We start from the raw sequence: 11,085 nt of genomic DNA on the forward strand, positions 1-11,085 counted from the left end.
GGGGAGACACTTAGATCTCAAAAATTAGAAAAGATGCTTCAGTCTGAGCCAAGTAGTTGCTGCTCTTAATTTCAAAATAAAAAAATAGAAAGAAAAAGCCTATTTCAGCTATTCTATTATGTCATAATCTGCTCTGAGTAAACGTGATAGGACACCTCATATTACGCACTACTTCTAGTGACACTCTTCAATTCATAGATTCATAAACTCTAGGACTGGAAGGGACCTCGAGAGGTCATCGAGTCCAGTCCCCGGCCCTCATGGCAGGACCAAATACTGTCTAGACCATCCCTGATAGACATTTATCAGGGATCTTGGGTCCTTTTCCCAACTCTGCCACTGGCCGGCTGTGTGACCTAAGACAAGTCAATTCTGCTTTCTCAGCCTTAGCTTCTCCCTCTTTCAAGTAGGGATAATAATGATCCGCTCCTACCTACCTCTTGGTGGGTGGAGGATGAGGATCCATTGCAGACGATACCAAACTGGGAGGGATTGCAACTGCTTTGGAGGACAGGGTCAAAATTCAAAATGATCTGGACAAATTGGAGAAATGGTCTGAGGTAAACCGGATGAAGTTCAATAAAGACAAATGTAAAGTGCTCCACTTAGGAAGGAACAATCAGTTTCACACATACAGAATGGGAAGAAACTGTCTAGGAAGGAGTATGGCAGAAAGAGATCTAGGGGTCATAGTGGACCACAAGCTAAATATGAGTCAACAGTGTGATACTGTTGCAAAAAAAGCATACGTGATTCTGGGATGCATTAACAGGTGTGTTGTAAACAAGACACGAGAAGTCATTCTTCCTCTCTACTCTGCGCTGGTTAGGCCTCAATTGGAGTATTGTGTCCAGTTCTGGGCACCGCATTTCATGAAAGATGTGGAGAACTTGGAGAGGGTCCAGAGAAGAGCAACAAGAAAGATTAAAGGTCTTGAGAACATGACCTATGAAGGAAGGCTGAAAGAATTGGGTTTATTTAGTTTGGAAAAGAGAAGACTGAGAGGGGACATGATAACAGTTTTCAGGTATCTAAAAGGGTGTCATCAGGAGGAGAGAGAAAACTTGTTCACCTTAGCCTCTAATGATAGACCAAGAAGCAATGGGCTTAAACTGCAGCAAGGAAGATTTAGGTTTGACATTAGGAAAAGTTCCTAACTGTCAGGGTAGTTAAACACTGGAATAAATTGCCTAGGGAGGTTGTGGAATCTCCATCTCTGGAGATATTTAAGAGTAGGTTAGTGGTTTGTTATTGAAGTGGATGGGTGAGATTCTGTGGCCTGTATTGTGCAGGAGGTCAGACTAGATGATCATAATGATCCCTTCTGACATTAAAGTCTATGAGTCTATGGCTACATCTACACTACAGCATAAAATCAAAATTACTAAAACTGGTTTTATAAAACCGACATTATAAAATCGATTTTATGCGTCCACACTAGGGTACATTAATTCGGTGGTGTGCATCCATGGTCCTAGGCTACCATCGATTTCCAGAGCAGTGCACTCTGGGTAGCTATAGTAAAAGAATGAGACCAATAACTTCGATTCCCGTCCACACTAACCCTAAATCGATATAGTAATATTGATTTTAGGGTTACTCCTCTCGTTGGTGAGGAGTACAGAAATCGATTTTAAGAGCCCTTAAAATCGATTTAAAGTGCCTTGTAGTGTGGACGGGTACAGCGTTAAATCAATTTAACACTGTTTAAATCGATTTAACTGTGTAGTGTGGACCAGGCCTCAGACAATAAACCTGTTACCCATTGCCTCTGGGAGAGAATGTAGGAGAACCAGCTGCTTGGAATGGCAGGTGCTCTTTGGGAGGAGTGAGCATGGTGGGTCAAAGAGACCTGACCAAAATTATCACAGATATTATGTGCGTGACCAACTCGGGGCAACTTAGCTTGATTTTTCAGTCATCCTATATGTCGATTACTTATACTCCACTTTACCAGTTTTAGGACCATTGTAGCTCCTTTGACATTCAAAGGCCAGATCCTTATCTGGTGTAAATCCACATAGCTCCATTAACTGATTTACACCAGAGTATTCTGGCCCCCTGGACCTACGCGGGCATAATGCTATAGAAACTCAGTGGCGACTTCAGACGCAAAGCAATTATATTTGCATGGAGCTTGTGACAGAGTGAAGAATCACGCAAAATCACTGGTCCTTTTTACAGTTTTGGCCTTCTGGGACTTCGCTAAAGTTAACATTTCACAGAGCTGTGTGTTTGAAAGGAGAGTTTTCAATGTGCCCAAAGTCCACATGGATAGGCAGAACCACTTGAAAATTGGATGGAGTACGTTAGAAATAGTGTTTTAAAACTGGTGTCATTTGGTTAAGGAATTCATGAGATACATCCCCGCTCACCCCCAAATTGACCTTGTTTGAAAATTTGCTGGATCTGATACATTTTAGTCACAAAACTCAGGGAGTGGGGAGGCTCCATGGGTAAAAGCCACATAAAACATCCATCACTGAACTGCTCCAAGATGCAGCACAGAGTACCCAGAAATTCAAACTTTATGATGTATTCATTCGGGTTCTAAGAAGTGTTGTACAGGACAGCTCTGAGCATTAGTGATGTAGACACACAGGTGCTGAATTAGATTAATAATTGGTAAATTTCTGATATGAGAAATATACTAAAGCGTGACTCCACAACAGACCCCAGAACTTGAGCAGACCTCAGAATTTGGACTGACCATTAAAAATAAATATGTTTCTCAAGTGGCATTAAACAGTTGGAAGAAGAGCATGAACTTAAAATTGGAGAGTTTTGCACTTATCTAAATTTGGGAGCGTTTTTGTACAGTTCTCACCAACTAGCTACTCGAAGGACCACTTCCTCATGCACAGCTGGAACAGAGGGTGTTGATCTCTTCACACACTCCAAAGGATGCATTGCTTCATCAGGCAGGATGGCAGTTTTTATTATTTATCTCCACTGTCCCCTTTGGGAGCTGATCTCCCGACCATTACGTAGTCTGAATAACCCCATGATGATGACAATGATTTGTAATGCAGCAGCACCTAAGAGCTCCAGTCATGGACCAAGCCCTCATTGTGCTAGGCACTGTATAAACACACAACAAAAAGACAATCACTTCCCCAAAGCCCCTACAACCTAAGTAATGTGTTAGTATAAGATAGTTCTGCTTTGATATAGTATGCAGGGGGCTCTCACAACAGAGCATGTGTATAGTACTATATATTATTAATTCAAATTGGCTTTTAAGCCTTAACTATTACTGATTGCCACAAAACAAATGAGCTCAGAACTCATTTTTCTGGAAAGTGCTAGAGATGAGATAAAAACAGATCCAAAACCCCACCGCTCCTCAGTGTGGAGATTTGAAGATAAGTTGGTTTGAGTTTTCCTGAGCTTTATTTAACATACTGTAGAACAGTAAATTGACTCCTTTGCTCCTGATTTACATGAGCTTGAAAGTTGAAGGGCCCCAAGATTAGTGTCCCATTGTGCTAGGCTCTGTACAGACACACTGGAAGAGACACTTGCAGTCATCAAAGGCTTAAAATCGAAACAAGACAGAGAAAGGCGGGGCAGGGAGGGGGAAGGTGGAGAAACAGAGGACCAATGAGGAGAAATGACTTGTTCCAAGGTCAGGTAACAGGTGAGTGGTTGAGTCAAGACTAGAACCACATGTTCTACCTATGAAACATGCTGCATCTACCTAGCTATCGGTCAGGAAAACATTGATAGGCAGCATGGTCTAGGGGTAGGACACTAGAGTCAAGACATTTGGGGCTTGGTTCTGTTCGAAGCTCTACCAGTGTATCCCTGCTATGCAACTACATAAGATGGTTTACCCCCTCCTATATCTACAGCCAGATCTGCCTGAGAGAGGTATGTAATGTTGGCAGCAATGCCAATAGTCTCCCTTTTTCTTGTATTTAGAGTGTAAATGCAGCTGCATTCTAGCCATAGGAGCACGGGGGTCAGGACAAGGCCAACACAAGAAGCTGGGGTCTTTTTTTTTAATCTAGTTCTTTTATAGAAGGTGATGTCATCTGATGATGTAACTGTAAATTCTGCAACAAAAGATACACTACCCAAGCGTGGGAAATTGCAGAGTTAGGCCCTTAACATTCAGGAAATGATGAAGTTGCACACTTCACTGGTCTCCTGTGCAATGTACCGTAATGCAGCCTGTTGGGAAAAAAAATCTCCTAATACTTTTAGTAAAGTTTACCATGACTCAATTTCCACACAAATATTCCTTTATTGATCCAAAGGCCATTCGGAGTTGATTACATCCAAAATACAAAGACAAGCATATGCCCACTTATACTCTATCTCCTAGCAATAATTCACTTATAAGCATTGGCCAAATGCCCAAAAGAGGATCAGGCTCGGGAGATACTTTCCCATCATGATGTGATTCCACAGGGGTAAGCAAAATCTCTGACAAAGAAACCTCTACATATCTTGTGTTTTATACACTAGAATAAACAAGTGATGTCATTGCTGGATCTTGACACTTAGCTAAAGCCAGAAGAGGCAGTTAGGGCTGAATCCTGCCTTCTGACCTGCTCAAGACAACATTAATGATGGGGCCTCTTCAAGGTTTTCTTCTTATCTTATTTTGCCATATTTCATCCCACCAACTGGACTAAGCATTTCTTTTTAAACAACCCACATAGCATTAATTATTGACTGCACCAGGTACGCAATTAACCCTATATTCTTTATTTTGATGACCTCAACCCAATCCTAAAATAAGATACTGCTGTATTTCAAGAGTTGCTACTAGTTTAACACAAATAATCCTTTTCTTTTCTCATGATCTCAGGTCGTTTTGGTCACATGCTCTTTGGGTCTATCGCTTATGCTAACATCCAAGCTCAGTTTAAAACCACAGTTGACTCAGGCCCAATGTAGGCCTGTATTCCTACACAGCCTTAACTCTATCCACTTTAGGGATGCAGTATTTGCGTGTAATTTTGGGGTAGCAACTGCTTTGTATCCAGTTGTGCTCTGAATGCATCTGTTAATGTGAAAGCATTATAACCCACACGACGGCAGGGTGCGACTGGGAATGCTACAGCATTCCCTAGAGTCTCCTCAAGAGCTGGGTGTATGACAAGCGTGAAGGCACGCAATGAAGGCAATCCATGAACTCAGTTCTTCTGGCTCTGGCCCTTTGTGGGTTGTCTGGAATTTAGGCTACGTCTACACTACAGCTTAAAATCGAAATTACTAAAACCGGTTTTATAAAACCGATATTATAAAATAGATTTTATGCGTCCACACATTAATCGGGCACATTAATTCAGTGGTGTGCATCCATGGTCCTAGGCTACCATCGATTTCCGGAGCGGTGCACTCTGGGTAGCTACATTAAAGGAATGAGACCAATAACTTCGATTTCCATCCACACTAACCCTAAATCGATATAGTAATACCGATTTTAGGGTTACTCCTCTAGTTGGGGAGGAGTACAGAAATTGATGTTAAGAGCCCTTAAAATCGATTTAAAGTGCCTTGTAGTGTGGACAGGTACAGAGTTAAATCGATTTAACGCTGTTTAAATTGATTTAACTGTGTAGTGTGGACCAGGCCATAGTCACATTTTGGTAACACGGAGGATTGCACTGCTAGGGGTGCCAGAAATGAAGATGCAATTACCTTCTACATCATGGCTGTAAATTACTACACAGACTGATAAACTGAATATGCAGTCCAGCCCCTAAGGCCACTGAGTACAGAGGTATGATGGTGGGTATCCTTCAGCCTTGAGTCAGGGATGCTCACTTCAGCTCACCCCTCTCCCAGAGGCATTTTGCATTTCCCTGCAGATTTCCTGGGAAAAGCCCATTCCTTTTATCCCTGGAAAAAACTGCATGAGGGTAGCTCCTATTGGCTTAAATCCAAAACAGGAACATTAGCACTGTCCTAAGAAGAGTCCATCTGCTTGCCTCTGTTTCTTTACAGGTTCCACTGACAGTCTCATTGTTTACACACTGGTGCAGAGCTGCTCTGTTCCAAGACTCAGAAATCCCATTAGCTTCTGTCTTTTCCATTGGCCTTGGAAGCAGAGCCTGGGACATTAAACTCACACTTACGGTAGGTCAAAAATATCCTACTTTTTTTTTCTGACAGAGATTGAATATCATCTGCCTTGCTCCCAAAATTCCAATTGTTTCTCAGAAACAGACAATAAATCAGCAGAAAATGGATATTTTGTTCATTTTTTTGCAAAAATTTTTGATTGCCCCAAATAAAAATATTTGTCATCTGTTTATGTAACTCCCTCTCCCTGTGCACCTGGTGTTCCTGCAGATAATGGAGATCCTGGGGTGGTCCCAAAGGTGGTATTGAATAGGTAGGAAGCTTCTATCCACCCATCTGCAGCATCTCTCTACTCACAGGAAGAACGACTATTGGTGATGCCTCCTCCTGGATTTGCATTGTGTACTTGTTACGATACCTTGGCAGCTTCCAGGTACAACTCCAGCCTAAACCATCAATAGGCCTAGCAGGTAAGAGCAAATGACACTTAGTGCTCTACAGAAAGCATTAATCACCCAAGTTGGCATGAGAACAGCTTTACTTACAAGTAATATAGCAAGATACAATGGGAATGCAAGAGACTAGAAGTACTCACCACAATTACTGTAACTAGTCAATAGGTGGCTTCACAACAGTTCAGCTAATGGTGGCAATTTATAAGCATGAAAGTAAACTTAATCACGAACTCCAAAACAGAGATTTATGTAAAAAAACTAACCTTAAACTTACAGAAGTGCATTCATCAGCAAAGAATTGCCCATGGCAGAGGGGTAGTGGCGGAATGAAATCTTTACTAGCATCACCCCACACTCTTTCCCTCTGGGGGAGACGGAGGTCAGAGCCCACAAGCCCTGAAGCTTAGCTGACCAAAGAGGGTTAGAGAGACAATGAAAAGATGAACCATAGCTGAGCTGTGCAATGGGAAGGAACAGAGTGGGAAGCTCAGTAGAGAGAGTACTACCCTGCTGCTGACCCCAGTGTGACACTAGAGGGCACTGTGCCATAGAAGTGGTGTGGGTGACAAAACAGGTGGTGTGCTGCTCTTCCAGTGGGTGCTGACCACAATACCCAGCCATGCTGCAAGGACTAGGGTGGGGGATCTACACGGGACTCTCCCCCCTGACAGTCAGTGCTAAGCCCAGTGCCCCAGTGCAGTGCTAGGGCATGCTGTGCTGCAAGAACTGGGGCGGCTGCTCCATGGGGGACGCTCTCCCCTCTGTGTTAATGTTGATACGAATGTCCTAGGATTTGGCATATGGATGATGAACTGCAGGATGTACCATCTTTTGGCTGAAAAATAACACCACCAATGTCCTTCATCTTATAATTTCTATGCTTGGAGTTTGAAAGGAGCCCACATGAGTTTCACATCTAAAGCCCTCTGAAATAGGATGGCTGTTGGACACCTAGAGCCCTCTGGTTCTCTTGAAAATAACACTGTCAATGTTCCCTTGAGTCAAGGTTTCAAGTCTGGCCAAATCCCAGGTCTGTCAACTTCCTCCTCCTTTCCCTGTCTCTCCATCTTTTCACTTGGATTCAGCCATAGAGCCATAGTATTTAAAGCCACAAGGGACCATCAGATTATCTAGTCTGACCTCCTGTGTAGCACAGGCCACCAACACTACCCAGCACCCTCACACTAACCCCAACAAACAAAATGAGACCAAAGTATCACAGCCCACTGGATACTAGACTATTATGTGCCACAGACGGGGGACAGGCGGGACTGAGGTGCACCAATGCCCGAGGCCCCCACAATGAGGGATATGATTAAGTGAGTGACAGGATTCTCCTTCCCCTCCAGTCCCAGAAAACTGCTGCTCTCCATCCAGAGGCAGCTGAATTTTGGCAGGTGGGTGAAGCCAACCCTGTGCGCACAGCCCTTTGAGGCACCGCAAGATGAATTAGAGATGGACATAGCTTACCCTGGTGAGCTCTCTCTGAACTTTGGGAAAGTGAGAAATATTTTGACAAGTTACAGAGTGGAGAAAGGAAAAGAATAAATGTGTGTGTCTGTGCTCAAGGTCACAAAGAAGGGTGCAAGAGAATTCCAAACATTCAAAAGTTCAAAAAAACAAACCACATCACCACCAGCAAAGGTGACACTCGCCCAGAAAGATGTTGAGGCCAAAAATTGACCGAGACTAACCGCCACACTATTTGCAGTGGTTCAATGTTCAAGTTCCTGCTCTTCCAGAGTGAGAGGAAGAACTTCAAAGGGGGTCTTCAGCATCCCAGGTGATAGCTATAACCACCAGGCTACTGGCTATTCTGAGATAGCTCTGCCTCTTTCTTACAAGAAATTCCATCCTGGCCCTGAAAAACCTTCCCAAACTTCCCAATGAAATTGTCATTGAAACTGATAACCTTCTGCAAATCATTTTGGTTTGGTGAAAAACAATTTTTTTAAATGGAAAATGTTTTTCTTGAATATTTTTTGATCAGCTTGATTGAGAATGGGCTTCAAACACAGGAGACCTAGTTCGTCCTCCTCTTTTCCCACTTTTTCCAACCAGGTGATTCTTAAGAGAACAATTTTCTCTGTAAGGTTCTCCACAGAGCCCCTTTTATCTCCTTGCTCCTCAAGCTGTACATGATTGGGTTTAGCATGGTCATTACCACTGTGTAGAACAGGAAAAGGAACCTCTCCCAGACCAGGGAGTATCTGGATATGAGTTGTAAGTACATAACGCTATCAGAGCACTAGAATAGTGCCATCATGATGAGGTGAGACGAACAGTTGGAGAAGGCTTAGACCTGCCCTCCACCAATGGCATCTTCAGGATGGTGCCTATGATACATGTGTAAGACCTCATTGTGAGAAGCAAGGGCAGGACAGTGATGAGCGTGCTGCTAGCTCGGGTTGCGACTGTGTCTGGGGACGTGTTGACGCAAGCCAGCTTTAGCGCCAGAAGGAAGTCAGAGAAGAAATGTTCAATCTCATTAGGCCCACAGAATGGCAAGATAAATATCCAAGCCCTGTTTCCCAGTGGGATGAGGATGCCACGCAGCCAGGAGATCAGGTTGAGCCATACGCATGCCCCCTTGGTCATTCTGGCCGTGTAGTGCCAGGTACGTCTACATTCCAATAAAAAATGTGCAGCACTGAGTCTCAATTGACCTGGGCTCATGGGGCTTGGGCTGCAGCGTACAAATAGAAGCATAGATGTTTCCGCATGGTGTGGAGCCCAGGCTTCGAGACTCTCCTCGCTTACCAGGTTTCAGAGCTCAGGCTCCAGCCGAGTGGGAGTATTTGCACTGCAGTTTTATAGCCCCATGAGCCCAAGTCAGCTTACTGAGGACAGCCATGGCCATGCATGAGTCTTTATTGCAGGGTCGATGAACCCTAAGTCATCTAAGAGCAAGTATCCCATTCTTGCTCTTGTACTTGTGACAATCCCACCCTTACGTGGTGAACAGCAAAGGGCTGACCTCTATGCGCTCAAGTGGCCAGAGATGGCACTTCTGCAGCAAGCTGGTCTGGGTTCTTACAATGTGAGTAAGGTGCTATCCAGCCGTAGCAGTTATGACCAGGCTGTGGGCAGTCTGGCCCAGGACTTAGGTCTTGTGGTCAGAGTGGGAGAAGGGCCTAATGGCTGGAGCACGGGGCAGAGCCACAGTCAGAAACCAGGAGTCAGTCTTAAATTCAGAATCAGCATCAAGAATATAGGCAAGGATCAAGATCCAAGCCAAAGGCCAGAGCCAGATCAGGAATCAAGCCAGGAATCAGTGCTGCAGAACAGAACCAGAATCCGAAGCACGGAACAAAAGCAGGCACTGTTGTAGGAATAGGCCAGGGCATGGTAGGTGCCTTTCGTTCTTAAAAATAGTGTCCATTTGGGGCTGCAAATATTTGGGTTTTGGTTGCTAAACTAGTTTAACCAAAAAGTCCCTGTTTTCTAACCAGCTCTACCTGAGATGTTCCATATGTCCAGCTATCATAATCCCATGTGACCCAATGGGAAAGGGAGTGAGGAATGGGGCAGGGGACATTTTCAGATAGGCTGAAGTGAGTTAGACCCCCAACTCTCACCAAACACATAACATCAATGTAATGATATTTTCAAAGAGACCTAAAAGAATTAGGCATTTAACTCCTACTAGATTTCAGTGCACATGGGGCTCCTCACTTAAAGCCATTCCAGCCTATGCAGCTCCATGATATGGTGGTCCGCAGCATATTCCTCTGATGACAAACACCCCCAATGTTTGCAAGGGAGCGAAGCTGCCAACATCATAGATATATGCATAGTGTTACCTTTCTTGGCCCAAGAAATTTGGGTGGACTCCGCAGTCTAGTTCTGGCAGTCGTATGCTCTGGACAGTGAGCAGACACTCTGAGCACCAGAGGCATGATGGACCAACAAGCACATATGGAAGCAGCAGGATGAAGGCCATTTTTTTCACTGACCCTGTAAAAGCTCCTCCTTCAGAGGGGTCATCTAGTCCAGTCCCCTGCATTCAAGACAGGACTATTAGCTAGGCCAGTAGGTCTTAACCTGGTGGGGGGGTGTGTGTATGCAGCACCTGGGAGTGTGAGATGCCCTTTCTGGAGATGCCAGATTTTTTTAGAAGGTAAATCATCGAAAACACAAGTTAAGCAGAGGCACGTAAGTACAACTACTTTATTTCATCAAACCTATGTATTTATTAACATTATACATTTATTAACTATTACTGTAATATAGAAACAAAAAAGATTTTCAAGTTTTTAAGCTAATTGTAGTAAAATTATTGAGACAATGAAGCTTGAGAATATCTTGTGTGAGCAACTAGCACTATTTCCACAGCTGGCGAAGACAGCGCTGCAGATCCTTGTGCCATTTGCGACTTTAGTCACGTTACATATCAAAACAAAGGCCAGAAACTGCCTAAATGCACGTGATGACATGTGTGGCTATTGCAAAAAAGTTCCTTGTTTTTCACACATCATTGAACTAAAGCAACAACAGAAGAGTCACTGAGCTTCTAAACTTAAAGTGTGTAATTTTTCATGTATTCTTATTTTTACTGCAAAATTAAAATAAATATATAATTCTTTTTCAT

This window comes from Gopherus evgoodei, chromosome 15, assembly GCF_007399415.2.
Source record: "Gopherus evgoodei ecotype Sinaloan lineage chromosome 15, rGopEvg1_v1.p, whole genome shotgun sequence".
Taxonomy (NCBI): Eukaryota; Metazoa; Chordata; order Testudines; family Testudinidae; genus Gopherus; species Gopherus evgoodei.